The sequence below is a fragment of the Anser anser genome (genome assembly GCF_964211835.1).
Source record: "Anser anser genome assembly, chromosome: Z".
In the NCBI taxonomy this organism is placed as follows: domain Eukaryota; kingdom Metazoa; phylum Chordata; class Aves; order Anseriformes; family Anatidae; genus Anser; species Anser anser.
The window spans coordinates 79,819,651-79,834,249 of record NC_139723.1 but is presented as its reverse complement, the minus strand read 5'-3'; the positions used below and the strand labels follow the sequence as shown (position 1 = coordinate 79,834,249).

The following is a 14,599-nucleotide window of genomic DNA, read 5'->3' as shown; positions in this document are numbered from 1 at the left end:
CATATTTGAATAATTCATGGGTGCAGTAACTTTGGCCAGATACAAGTGAATATCAGAACTCTGGTCTCGGAAGTGTTTGATTCAGCTGCAGCAGAGAATTGAAGGCTTACAGTGCAAACACTGTTTCTCAGGTGTCTTTCATCCTGCCCTGTTACTGTAATTAGAGAAAAGACAGGTTTTATTTCAAATTGGTCATTTTTCCACTTATCTGAACTTCATCCAACCCTTTTGAAAGGGTTTCCCAACCAAGAAGTGCAGTGAATGAAAACTCAATGCTCTTTCCAGAAAGGTACTAACCACAGCCATGATCAGGTGAAGCTCTCAGGCACCTGCTTCTCTGAAGTCCTTGGAGTGACACCGACGTGTGGCAGCCAAGGATCCAGGCATACTATAGCCTATTTAACTGTAAACCGTCTCCTGGCAGAACTATTTAAATCACTTGCAGTTCTGGAGGGAGATGCAGTGTCACTCTCCTGTCTGCTCTGGTGCTTTTAGAGCAGAGAGCCTAAGGAATGAACATGCCTCCAAACACATCCCTGTGGCTTATTTTAAAAACCCCATTTTATGACAATGATTTACAAGAGAAATTCTCTTGCCATCCCATGAAAGCTGTGGTTGCACACTCAAGTGATTCTCTTTAGAAAAAAGATTTCTCCCATTAGTGGTAGAGATGTTCTCCCTCCCTGCCTCTTCAAATCTCCCCTTTTTCCTGTGCAAGACACATCCAGCAGCTGCTCTGTCTGAAGTACCCGTCCCATGCCGAGATGGGTGATTGCTCATTCAGCATGACTGTCTGTGTTTCCCAGCTGCCTCATGCTTTCTCCCAGCAATGAAACGGAGCTGGAACAGTCTTTCCTCCTTGAATTGAAAAGCAACTTTCACTTCAAGTCTGGGAAATATACTATTTTCAAGCCTGGAGCAGCTCTTTAAAATCCTCATAGCAAGGAGATGGCTGCCTTTGAGACTTCTGGCTGTGTGAGGCCCAGTCCTTGAAGCCAGCAGACACCTTTTGGATGATTTGGGTGAGCTGTGCACCAGGACCCTGGTTGCCATGATAGAGTGCTGTAATACAAAGCAGATTGTAAATACAAACCCTAAACAGCAGATTTTGCAAAAAGAAAATAGGTTTTCCTTGTCTTGATATCTAAGGACTGGGAAGCCACTGGGCCAGTTTCTGAGCCCAGTGTGAACATCATGAAACCCACAGGTTTCAGATTTGTCTTTGCTGGATAAGATTGGCTTTTTTCCTCCCCTCGTGAGGAGACATCTCCAGTCACTGGCAGATGTGGCATCCCATCTCCTGTGACATATGACTAGTGAATGCACTCCATGCTCTTTATTTCCCTCTGTGCGTTCTCCTTGCACAGCACACATTGCTCCACCACTGTAGACAGGGTGCTGCGAAGGGGAGCCAGGCAGGCAGTACAACTGCTCTAGGAAACTGGGATCTTACGTGTTAGTTCTTCAGAGATTTGGTGCTTTCAGAAGAGGGGAGGGGTTGTATTTGAGGGTTTTCTGTCTTCTTCTCAGCTTACAAGTGCATTACTCAGTAAAAAATAAAACATGTTAAACAAAATCCCACCAGGAATTCATACAGGTCTTTTTCCTGTTCCCCACTAATACCAGTGTAATGCAATTTAGAGACAGGTGCACAGATCCTGATCAGAAGTAATGGAGTACTGAGCTCCTGGAGAAGCATTCCTAAACTTAAACCTGAATGCAGGCATGAAATCCTCAGCAGATGGCTTTGTTGAGAAGCTTGCTCAAGGACTGTTAGCAATGGCACATGGATTGGCACCATGGTTGGCTGTGGGGCCTTTTCTCTTTCAGAAAAGCCCCACTTTCTGACAGTCTGGCTTGTGGCACTCATCAGAGATTCCTGGAAGTAAGTTCTGGGTGTTACGTAGGATTAAAATGAAAGCAATTTCTTCCTTCAGAAACAGTGTAGAATGAGTTGCACTGAGGATCAAAGGTAGCTCTGGAAATGTTGGGCCTTCCTCCAGCTGGAGAAAAAAAAAAAAAAAAAAAGATTTAATGGAACAATAATGATTTGTGCCAAGTAAAGATCTGTTGTGGGATTTGGCCACTTACAGTCAGGGAGTAGAAATCTTCTGCTTTTCTCTTCTGATCTTTCTCAGTGCCTCTGTAATTTTTCCCCAAGTTATGTGTGCTCAGTATGTTCTGTCGATGTGAGAAGTGGTAATGTCACTCTGCTAGGAGTTTTATGGTTCACAGAAGGTAGGATTTGTATTGAGATAGACAGATAGATGGATGCCTGCTGCCTGAACACAACATTTTACAGAGATTGACCCAAAATTTTCAACACTAAAATCCCAAGCCATAAACTGAGGAAACTTCTGTCTGGGAGATTTCAGAAGGGTTTTATCCCTTTTCTCTGACTCATACACTACCTTAAGCCTTTAAAAGCATACCATCCCTGTCCTTTTGCCCAAAAAACTGGAGAAGATCAGAGTAAAGAAGGATCAATAGGAAATAAGCAGTCTACATTTTCTCAGGTGTCAATGTAGAAGAGGTCAGGTGTTGCACACTAGGCAGAGAAGAATACATGTTTGGGGGGGGTTAGTGTGTGTTCAGGTAAAGATCATACATTGTGAAAAAGGAGAAGGTGAATCCTGTTGCCCATGCAGCGGGTAGACACAGGAAAGGTTGTGGTGATACATCCTGTCAAGGATGCTCAGGCCACACTAAGATCTGGGCTCTCTCTGTACGTCAGGGGGATATGGAGAGGAGCAGAAGCACCAGCTGATGGGAACAGTAGGGACACCACCCTGCCAAGCTGCCTGCAGAGCCTGGAGCTGCCTCCTAATGAACGCGAGCGGCTGGTCACAACTGGAAGCGAGCTGTTCCCCATTTGTTTGTGCTCCGCAGAGTGGCGGGGATCCGCTCTTCATCAGAATAATCCAATTGAACAAAATGATTCATATTAGCAGGCACATCTGTCTGAGGCCAGAGCAGAACCCTGGTGTTAGTTTAATAAATGGCGTTCATTAAACTCAGCTGAAAATATAATCTGGAGAGACTGATGGGGTGAACAGAGCAAAGAATAAGCAAAAGGAGTTAGCAATTATCAGATGTCATTTGTTCTACTGGTACCACGGAATTGGGGCTTGTTTGCTGAAATCTTAATTTCATTTCACTGAGGTAGAATCCATCAGAGAAGCTTGCGCTGCAGCTATGATTCCTGATTCTCAGGCCTTGGTAGGGAACAGGACATTTTTCTTTTCCCCTTTTCTGCCAAACAGAGTCTCTTGCAGAGCAAGTGTACGCACCAAAGGAGCACAGAGAGTCCAGGGACAGGCAACGTGGAGGAAGCATCCTTTCCTTTGCCAATAAAAGGCTGCTAAATTCCCTGTGCTGCAGTGCAGAGAGCACGGGAAGAGCCTTCAGAAAGAGATCCTCAGCACCAGTCTGAGCATGTAGATACTCCTAGATTGTCTGTCATCTCTTCAACATAGGAAGGGGGTTTGTACATGCTCCTCATTTGGATTCTGGAGTGTTTTACACTCTGTAGGTGCCAGCGGAAATGACTCTGCAAAGGCTGAGATCTTCTTGGTTGTTGGGTCAGGGAAGCTCCAACCAGCTGTGACCAGGACGGCCAGCCCAGCAGACTCAGCAGCATTTCATGGAGCACAGGGCAGGATGCACAGGCCCTGAGGAGCTCACAGCAGCCCCCATGTTCAGAGAACAGCCCTGATGGTCCCAGGCTGCCTCCTTAAGGCACAGCTCACACCCCACTGCCAGCTCAGTGAGTTGCTTGGCATTAGCATTCCTGGCCATACATCTTCACATGAAACACTGAATCCAGAGGGTCTGCTCTTGGGAGAGAGAGCTGCCATTCCCATTTCCCGTTGAGCAGAGACAGGCTTCTTGGGCCTGACTCACAGCAATTTATGGTCAGCACTTGAAGATTGGCTGGACAAGCTGTTTTTTGCAAGTTGTATTTGTTTGGTTTAGTTTTAACTTCTCCCCACAGGTATTCAAATGGTCTTTGGTGTGCTCCAGAGGACGGCAAGAAAGGCTTTTATATTTATAGACTTGCCAGGGCAGTGCTCAAGTCCCAGCCAGTCAGAAAAAATCAAAAGAATAATGGAGGAGAAGGGAAACCTTGACCTCATAAGCTTTCAGCGTTGATTAGTTTGTTGGTGTCAGGAACCTTTTCTTGTTCGGGGCAGACTAGCTGTGAAATGATTTTTTTTCCCTTCTCTTTAATCTGTCTCCTATATTCCCATGGGGAAGGAGGAGCCAGTACCTGCCTTCCTGGAGCCCTGCTTCAGAGCAAGCAAGTGAACGGACCAGCAGCAAGGGGATGGGTTCTTTTTTCAGAGACTCATCTTCTCAATGTGCCCTTTGGCAAGAGGCTGAGCACCTTCAATTTCCCGCAAAATTGTCTGGGAATCAATTGCAGACATGAGCTGTTCCAGAGCTGGTCAGAGGTTGTTCCTGCCCTGGAGAGTATGGGAGAGGGAGAGAGGGTTGAAGAGATGGAATCGTCTTTCTGACATTTGTCGTAGACCCCACATTCACTAGCACCCACACCCATGGAGGTGGGTGAGACATGCACACCATCCCACGCTACCCCACCACCAGTCCTCACTCAGGTAGATCCCCAGCCCTTGGGCACTGGAGGAGCATAAAGATTAGGTTAACACAAGGCTGTCGTCTTTATGAGATCGGTGAGAAATTTGTTGAATTCATTGCAGCGCAGAAATCCTACTCATGTGACATCATGATGGCCCATGTAAAATGAGCTCATTGGTCTCAGCTTTGTTCCTCCCAAGCACATCCACATAACACACAAGCCTCAGTTGCTACCGAAGCTAACAAGTGCATTTGAGAGCTGAGAAATGGAAGAAGGAAGAGACCTGAGAACAGCTTGCATCCCTCCCTAAATATATTGCCTAATGAAAGCTCTCACTGCCAAAGTCCATTTGTGGTCGCCTTTCACAATGTCTTTGTCACATTGGCAGTAAAAATGTAAATTAAAAAAATAAAAAAATAACAATAAAAAAAGAGATATATAGACTATAGTCTTAGAAATAAAAAGTAAGCATTAATCCTTTCTGCAGTTCTTCTGAGGCCCATAGACAAAATTTCAGGACCTCAGATGACTACAGTATTTTTCTAAATACCAAACCAATGAGACCGTTAATATTAACATTAGGTAATGAAATTACCCAGCTAGGATGCAAGGCTAGGGCATTGGACATCCCTCTACGGCTCATGGTCATAGCCACACTTAAGCCTCCAGCTGCAGCAAGATAAGCTGGAGAGGTTTCCACCTCCAGCTGCGCAGTGTCTCCCCCCCTCACCTTGCTCCTGCCAGCTAAATGTCTCGTGCAGTAGCCTCCTGGCATGTTTAAAGTCAGCTAGACCAGAAACGACCTCCTGTTTGAGCCATTTAAGACACACAGGTTGATTCTAAATAAAATGGGTTGAATGGAGCGATCCCATGCACAGGGGCAGAGCTAAAGGGGTCCGGCCTTGTGGTTCAGCTCTCTGAGCTCAGGGGTGGTAGCACTCCCGGCCAGCACAGCAGCTGCAGGCACAAGGGGACAGGCATCTTTAGCATGGGCTGTCTGAGGTGACAGTGAATCAGAAACCCAAAGGACTGAAACTGATCACACTCTTCACTGAATGCAAGTGGAATTTGGAGTTTATTTTCAATAACTTTTCAAAGTACATTGAACCAGCCACCATAGGAAATAGGAATGAAGAAATCAGCACGCTGCTTCTCACTGCTTTCAAAAAAAGTTGTTTTGCTTTGGATTTTTTCTAAATTCTCAGAGAAAAAGTTTTGATTATTTTCTTAGCAATCATAGAGTTTGACTGATCACCTGCATTTTCAACCAAGAAAGGCTTTGAACAAAAACGTGATCCAGCTCTGAATTAGAACCATATAAATACCTCAGCTAAAGCGGTGAAATGAGTCACATACGTAAGTCACATACATCAGTCACATACATAAGTGTTTTCAGAATCAAATTCTGAGATACTAAAATTTGCCAAGAGCTGTGAATTCTTCAGATGCAAACTGATCCAACTATATGGAGGGATTCCTGTTCTATCTTTCTCAAACTTAAAGTTATCTCCTTAGTGAAAGTAGCCTTTTTCAGAAACATCTTATAGAATGTGGCTTCAGGAAGGTTTTTTTTAACAAAAAATTAATAACATTTAATAATTAATAGAACTATGTAAGCTTATTGAGTCATCCTGGGCTTTAATCAATTTGAAATATTTGGGGCACCAATTTCCACCTTACTGCTCCTCGCTGGAGGTGCATTAGAGTTTTAGTGCAATTAAAACGAAGCAGGAAATATTTTTAGCTAATTGCACTGTGCACCTTGAAGGTAATTTGAAGCTGCAGGCAAAAAAAATAAAATATCAGAAGGAGCAATTGAGTGTTGCAAGCTGGGAGTATGTGTTCCTGGCTGCATTCTGATTTGGAGGGAGTCAGAGGCTAGGAGAGGTGCTGAGAAGACTTGGCAGAAGATGGGTAAAGTCTCAGCCCCAGGGAATGGTCCCGGGGAAGTGGACCCATGAGGGCTGAGGCTGCATGGGATGTGCTGTAGGGTACAAGTCCTGCCTTGCAGGGCTGGGGCTGCCTCTGAATGCACGTGGGTGTTTGCTGCCCTCAAGCAGTCTTGCATGACCGTGGGGCACAAGGTGTCCCTGCCACCCCACGTTGGGGACCTGTGCCAGGGGCTTCAGCTGGGAGGAGAGCTGGGGGTCTCCTCATTTCCTGGCCACAATGCCACATGAGCACCCTGCAGCGACTGCATCCTGCTCCTGGTGAGGAGTTACAGATAAAATTCCTCATCCCCAGGCTGGCTGGCAGCTGTGACTTATTGTGTCTCACTCAAGCCCCAGGTAGGGTGTATCAGGCAACCTGCCTGGAGGTTACTATCAGGGTAACCCTGCCTGCTGAGATCCAGGGGCTGAGCTTGGTTAGGGCTCTTGAGATCATCCCAGGAGGTGCTGTTGTCTGGTGGGAAGAAAGGAAAAGGGGGCTTGGGCGTTGCTTCCCTACCTAACCCTCAGCAGCAAGAAAGGGAGAGTGAGGCATTGGGTCCATCGGCATTTTGATAAGCTCTTGTCAATCTATGGAGAGAGAAAAGCAGAACCAGCAGAGACAGGGCACAGAGGCTCGCTCACAGCTTCCCAATTAGACTTGGTTCTCAACCATGTACATTTTTTTAATTAAACTGTTGGTACAATGCTCAGGAGATAGCAAACTCCTTGAGGCCCCCTTGTAATAAAGAACCTTTCATTATGTGCAGAAAGGTAGCTTCCACACAGCTTAATTTCCTCTCCCACCTAATGTTCACCAGCAGCAAATGGAGGGGTGATTGCCCAGTATGAGGCAGGACACATACTCCTCAGGGCATGGGCCCTGCTGAGATGGCCAGCAGAAGTGGAAGAGGCTACAGGCTTTGCCAGAAGAGTAGCCACATGACATACGTTTGACTTTTACCACGGCTACTGCCCTGCTTCCCGAAATGGCCTGAGTTTATTGCACTGGTCTTTGTCTGCGAAGCTCTTGGTTGGTAAAACACAGCTCAGAGAGGAACAGGATCTATGGCAATGTTTGCATGAGCAAATAAATTCCAGGCATTGATGAGGAGGGTGACCAGGACTGTGACCAGGGCTCCCCACCACTGCGTTCCTGCTCCATCCCACCCCAGCCCCACTCTCTGTCCCTCCCCACGCCTCCACATCTCCTTTGGGGTGTCCCCCTGAGATCCTCATCATGCTGTGCCCACCTCTCCTACCACCACTCAGGGACAGGGCAGGAAAAAGCAACACCGCGTGGGGAACCAGTGACATTTTCTGACCGACCAGGCTGGCTTCCCGAGGAGCGGCCGCTCCGTTGCGGTGCTTTTTCATCCGCTGCTTGAGACTAATGGCTCTAGAAAAATAGATAAATCAGAGGTGACACAGCTATTGCTGCTTGACATTTTTTCATCAAACTGGTTGGGGGAGGAGGGGGTGACCAAAAAGTGACATTTTGACCAAACTGGATGTTTCCGCAGCAAATTTTCATTCTAGTAGATTAAAAAAAGAAATGCCAGCAGCACAAAAAAAAAACACAAAACTGTCTTGATTAAAAATGTTGGCATTCAAAACACTAAATTTCTGTTAAAAATGGACTGGTTTTCAGATTGATTAAAAAAAGACAAAAATTAATCTCTTCCACTAGCCGCCTCCCCCACCCCAGTTTTGTTTTGTTTTTTTTAACTAAAATATTCACAGGAAAGAAAGCCAAAATAATGACAATTTTCCCCTGGAAAATAATTGTCATTTTTCAACCAGCTCTTAATGTAACATAGTTAAATGAGAACAATCCTAGTAACAACACTGCACAGCAAGTAAGTCATACAATTATTTGAAAGAAGGGCATTACAATTTAAAAGCTAATTTTTATCGTCACCTTTAATTTATAAATGGGAAAAATGAGGCAGGGACATCAAGCATCTTAAAAAAAAAAAGAAAGAAAGAAAGAAAGAAAGAAAACAGAAAACATTAGCATTTGAAATGCTGGACTCCCATCTCCCTGTTAGATCACATTAGCTTCTCTGTCTGTGTATGTGTAATTGTGTCTGTTGATATGTATGTATATATAGTACCTCTGTACGTATACATATGTATGATATGTATGTGTGCATATTCATGTATATATAGATTCATATATGCTATCTGTCTCCTTTTTAACCTTCAGATGTTAGAACTGAAGCATCTGACAAAAACATTCTTTTTTTTTCTTTTCTTTTCTTTTTTTTTTTTTTCTCCTAAAAATAGCACCCCAAGAGCCCAGGTAAATGCATTGATTTCTAGGATAAATGATCAGGCTTCATTTAATCCCAGCATGGATGCAAAGTTCTTCGCCACACTGCCCTCCCTACTCTAAGACATTTGGGCTCCTCATCTCGGACTCCCCACGACAGCCTTATTAGCAGTGGTTGTTGCAGGGATGGAGCCAGTTTTGGAGAGCCGTGCCTCCTTCCTCCACCTCCGCTGGGCAGTTCGGGCAGGGGCCGGAGAAGGGGAGATCTGTGCAGGTTGGTGTCTGGGCATGGTGAGGAGGAGGGCTGAGACAGAGGGGAGGCAGAGCCATCCAGCACTGGGAGAAAGTTGGTGCAGAGGCATTAAACAGAGAGAGAAATTGCTATAGAAACAAGAAGAAAAGAGAGGGAGAAAAACACAGGTTGGAATTTAAATAATATTGATCAGCCTCAGAAGCAACAGCTATAAAGATCTGTCACCTGTAGAAAAAATATCTGCACCACCTTGCTAGAATTACTCTCGGGCACAGGCTCCAACAGCCAGAGGGACAGGATCCTGACTGCAGTTTTGGATGGGTGTGCAAAGAGAGGCTAATGGATACTGCATAAATGCGAAGAAACCTACATATGGGGTGGGCAATGTTCAGCCATGATCAGAGACTTCGGTGTGAGCACAGGAGGTTGTCGCTTTGGTGCTGGGAGAAGTGAGGGCTTTTGAGTTCCTTCAGGGAGAGGTTCCATGTCTCCAAGCCAGTACAGAAATAGGGATGGAGAAGATCCTTGGAGGCTTGGCTAGAAAGGCGTAGGGAGAGGGACACAGTGCAAATAATGAGAAATAGAAGGCAGAATATGTATGGAGCAGAAGGAGTAGAACACTAACCTGGCAGTGCAGCATGATAGAGGCAGTGTTGGACCAATTTTGTGCTCCTGTGAAGACACAGAGCAATGTTGCGTGTGTTGTTGGTTGTACTTGCAAGCTGAGCAGATACATTCATACCCTGACAGCAGGCAGATGCCCTGAGAGGTGTGTGCAGGGTGCTGCACAAGCCTAGCAACTCTAGACTATACAGTGAATGTCACAGAGCACAGGAGCTGCACAGTTTTAAAGATCATCTGCACATCCTTACTTCTTAAAGTCTTTTGGACTGTACAACAGATTGTTGTACTGCTGGACGCAAATCCTTCTCCGTATAAAAGCTGGACTTTGTCACAGAAATATTCACTAGCAAGAGTAGTGATCTATCTCCCATTGACACCGGGGCAGTTTGCACCAGCAAAAAAAGCACTCCAAAAATGATCTAGCAGTCTTGGCAGTAAGGCCTAGCCTATCTCCATAGGTTTGTGGCTATCAGGTCTCAGCAATGGTGTAGCCCTGTGTGGAGAAAACAAAATAGGTAGGAATAGCTGAAAAATTAAAATCAGATGCAAGGGATATTGTTGATCTTTAGCAAGACTGTGTGTTGTAGTTAAGTAGGGATGGAAGATATGAGCAGATTGCCATTAAATGTCTCAGTCCTCTTCTGGGGTTACCACTCATGTGAAAGAAAGCAGACACAAGGAGCTTTCCACGCATTGCTTACTTGGCCTAACTGGCTTACCGAGTTCATCTAGATCTCCTTTGTAGTCTTTGGAGAGTAAGAAAGACACTTTCAAGGCCCATTGACACCTTAGCTAAGCAGAGTCATTGTTCCTCCTCACCTCCGTGGTCTTTTCAGAGTTTAGAGAAAATAGACTCTTAACCTGAGTGCTTGTGTCTGGGTTGGATAAACCCAAACTGGAAGGAAATCTTGCTCCAGCTTAAACACAGGCATTGAATGTCTCCCACAATACAGAGAGATCCCTAGGGTTTGGTCAGAAGCTGCTATTCAAAGCTTTCCTGTGACAGTGGTGTTTGTAGGATAGGACTACTGTGGTGACGGTAGAGTTGGGAGGGTTGCAAGGACATGACTAAAGTCACGTTTGCTCCAACTGAGGCTTTGGCTGAGATTCACTTCCTCTCATTTTACAGACTTACAGTGTAACTGCCTCCATCAAATCTAGTCACTGAAGGTCCTCATTATAATCAAGAGAGACATAGGCCCTGTTTGGCCATGATTCACAGTCTGATCAGAAGGGGTCCTTTGGGATGAAATGGGGACAGCAAGCCCTGTTTCTCTCCACTAAACCCAGCCTGGAGTGATTTGCTCAGATGGAGATGTTGCATCTTGAAGCCTAATAGGGCTTTCAGCCATTATCTCCATTCGATGTTCAAAGAGAATGGTCTCAGGCTTCACTTAGATGTTTCAAAGAAGAAGCTGATTTAGAGAAATATTGGCATTTACCAGGTGCATTTGGCTATGGTTTGCTCTAGCAGAGCAAGTTCCTGGTCAGTGTTACCTGTAGCAAAGAGATTTTGCCTAATCTGTCTTTGTGCACAGGCCCCAAGTGCTCAGGAAGTAAGCTTCCTCTTTATCTCCAAGGCACCACTTCTGAACTAGGCTGTATATACTTGTCTTCATAACCTTAATACTTTTACTCACAAATTTACTTCAGCAATACCCAAAGCTTATACCTCTTCCCAGCAAACTGAATTGCTCTTCTTAAATAGATGAGTTTGGCCGGCATCCAGTCTAGCACAGATGCCTAACTTGCCTCTCAATTTCAGGCCACTAGTGAAGCAGTCCTCATAAGATAGGTACCTAGCTCCTCTGCCTAGTCAACAGAGAAAGACATTTGCCTTCCTCCAGAGGGAAAGTCTGTCTGACCAAGTTTAGGATGTGAAAACCGAATCAATCAATTGACCTAAATATATTACTGGTTATTAGAAACCTTGTCCAGGCTGAGGTACATCAACTGTGTGGGCATGATATCTCCCTAGAGACCTCCAAAGGATCTCTTCCTCTCCGCTGAGTAGGTAGGTGCTGTAGGCCCCTGCTTTAGAAAGACAGCTTGAAATACAGACCCAGGTTAGGCAGACAGGACGACCACGTTTGACTTTCATTTGAAAGTATGTTTTCTGGTTTGTTTGTTTGTTTGTTTTGTTCTTTTAGCCTCAGCAAGTTCTGAGCCTTCATCTGTACATACGTGTGTGTGTGGGCGCGCATGCGCATGTCGCATCCACAGCGTCTGGAGGTGTGTGTGGAGGACAGGCAGGGGGATGGTAGTACCCGCTCCAAAGCCACTGGTCACTGGCAGGTCAACCTGGTCCTTCATGCTCCAGCCATATGGGAAAATGTTATCCCCAGTCAAGGTTATGTCCAACAGCCTCACCTCAGCTTGAGGGTTGCCTCAGGCTGGCATAGGTGGGGTGCTGCCTATGATCATAAGAGCAGTGCCCATGGTGCTGCCACCCCTGGCTCTGTGACTGGTGCTGTACAGCCAGAAAGCCCCAAGGGGTGAGAGGGATGGAAGAGGCCTTTTTCCCATCCTCATGCAAAGCTCAGACCTGTATGGTTCACACGGTTTGTCCTTGGGTACCCAGAGACACAAGTGCGCAAGTGACAACAGCTCTGCCCTGGGCCATCTTCAGAAAGACAGTTTTCTCCCTCTTGCCTTGGGAAATAAATGTGAACCCAAATCTTGCGTCTCCCTAGGGGGAACCAGTCTATTCCCTTCACCCAAACCCCAGGAAGCTCAGGCTGACACTTCCAGCTCATCCAACTGCAGAATTTTGGAGCAAGGCCATCAAGAAGGAGTCAACAGCCCAAGGCAGCAGCCAACTGTGGGCAAAGTATGGAGCTGAAGCCAATGCTCAGTTCAGAGCTTAGTTCAGCACCGTCTCTTGTCAGCTAAGCATAACAGCTCTAGCCAGAAAGCATGTTTCAGCTCAGAAAAAATAGAAACAGACAAAAAAAGAAAAAGGAAAAAAATAATAAATTTTGCTCTAGCCAGCATGCATGACTTCAGGATGAGAACTGCCAACAATATTCTTGTGACACCCAAACGCAAAGTGAAATTTCAATTGTGTGCAGTGACTTTTTAGAAATAGGCTGGGAGGAGAGATATGAGCCCTGCCAAGGTGACAGAAAGGCAATACCTGAGGAACAGGGTGCAGGGCTGCCGAATGAGACAAATGTATCGTTGTGTGCAGTGATTTTTGGTGTTTACTGAGGCAAAACTCCCTGGGCCAATAAAGGGACATTTTCGATGGTAGGAAAGGAACAGGGTGTTTCTAGAGATTGTAGCAACCAGCCCCTGGCAGCTTTCTTTTTTTTTTCTTTTTCTTTTTTCTTTTTCTTTTTCTTTTTCTTTTTCTTTTTCTTTTTCTTTTTCTTTTTCTTTTTCTTTTTCTTTTTCTTTTTCTTTTTCTTTTTCTTTTTCTTTTTCTTTTTCTTTTTCTTTTTCTTTTTCTTTTTCTTTTTCTTTTTCTTTTTCTTTTTCTTTTTTTCTTTTTCTTTTTCTTTTTCTTTTTCTTTTTCTTTTTCTTTCTTTTTCTTCTTTTCCTTTTCCTTTTCCTTTTCCTTTTCCTTTTCCTTTTCCTTTTCCTTTTCCTTTTCCTTTTCCTTTTCCTTTTCCTTTTCCTTTTCCTTTTCCTTTTCCTTGTTCTTGTTCTTGTTTTTTTTCTTTCTTTTTCTTTCTCTTTTTCTTTCTCTTTTTCTTTCTCTTTTTCTTTCTCTTTCTCTTTTTCTCTTTCTCTTTCTCTCTTTCTCTTTCTCTTTCTTTTTTCTTTTTTCTTTTTTCTTTTTTCTTTTTTCTTTTTTCTTTTTTCTTTTTTCTTTTTCTTTTTCTTTTTCTTTTTTTTCTTTTTCTTTTTCTTTCTCTTTTTCTTTTCTTTTTCTTTTTCTTTTTCTTTTTCTTTTTCTTTTTCTTTTTCTTTTTCTTTTTCTTTTTCTTTTTCTTTTTCTTTTTCTTTTTCTTTTTCTTTTTCTTTTTCTTTTTCTTTTTCTTTTTTTTTCTTTTTCTTTTTCTTTTTCTTTCTCTTTCTCTTTCTCTTTCTCTTTCTCTTTCTCTTTCTCTTTGTTTCTTTTTTCTTTTTATTTTTTATCTGTATTTTTATTATTCTTCTTTCCTCTTCCTTTTTCTTTTTTTCTTTCATTTTCAATTTTTCTTTCTTTATGCTTTTCTCCCTCTCCCCTCCTCTCCTCTCCTCTCCTCTCCTCTCCTCTCCTCTCCTCTCCTCTCCTCTCTTTGCTTTTTTCCTTTTTTTTTTCAATTCAGGCCAAAGCCAAAAACCAAAGGAGTAAATTTCCCTTCCTTTAATAACACTGATTCAGGGACCATTGTGTCATCTGAGTCCTCCTACAAGTCTGCCTCATACGCCATACCAGCATTGCTGTTTCGGAGCCCGCCGTCCTGAGAACCACTAAATGGACATGCAGCAATCAGCAGTAGTTGCTTTTCTTTTTTGATTTCTTTTATTTTCTTTCCTTATTATTATTATTATTATTATTATTTTAATTCTCAGTAGCCAAAGCAGCTCATGGTCTCTTACTGCCCGATGACTTTAAACTTTCTGGGATGTGATTGCATTAGAGCAGTGTCTGCTCCGAAGTCCATCCGAGGAAATGGCAAGGCTCCCGGCGGAATTTGGCTAGCCATCCCGCGAAGCCCCGGAGGCCGGGGTGGTGCGGGAGAGGCTGGTGCTAACGAAAGCATTCTGGTTGGCAGCAAATGTATTTATTTTCCAGACTTTGCAAACCGATCTGTGTCTGCGCTCATTCATTCAGTGCATGCTCTCCTCAACAGCCGCTGCACAGCGTTCTGTTACTGTTCACTGTTGACCGTGTGTCTACATTTAAGTGTGTGTTTTATGTGTGTGTCTCTGGCTAGGCCTCCTCCATCCTTCTTTTTTTCCTTTCTTTCTTTTCTTCTTCCTTTCT

General features: G+C 44.2%; 1 protein-coding gene across 14 annotated transcripts in view; it reads left to right on the top strand.

The window, feature by feature from the left end:
• The window catches only part of CELF4 (CUGBP Elav-like family member 4), a 703,073-nt gene that overhangs the window by 679,258 nt on the left and 9,216 nt on the right, over positions 1-14,599 (top strand). The gene's annotated exons all lie outside the window — the stretch shown is intronic.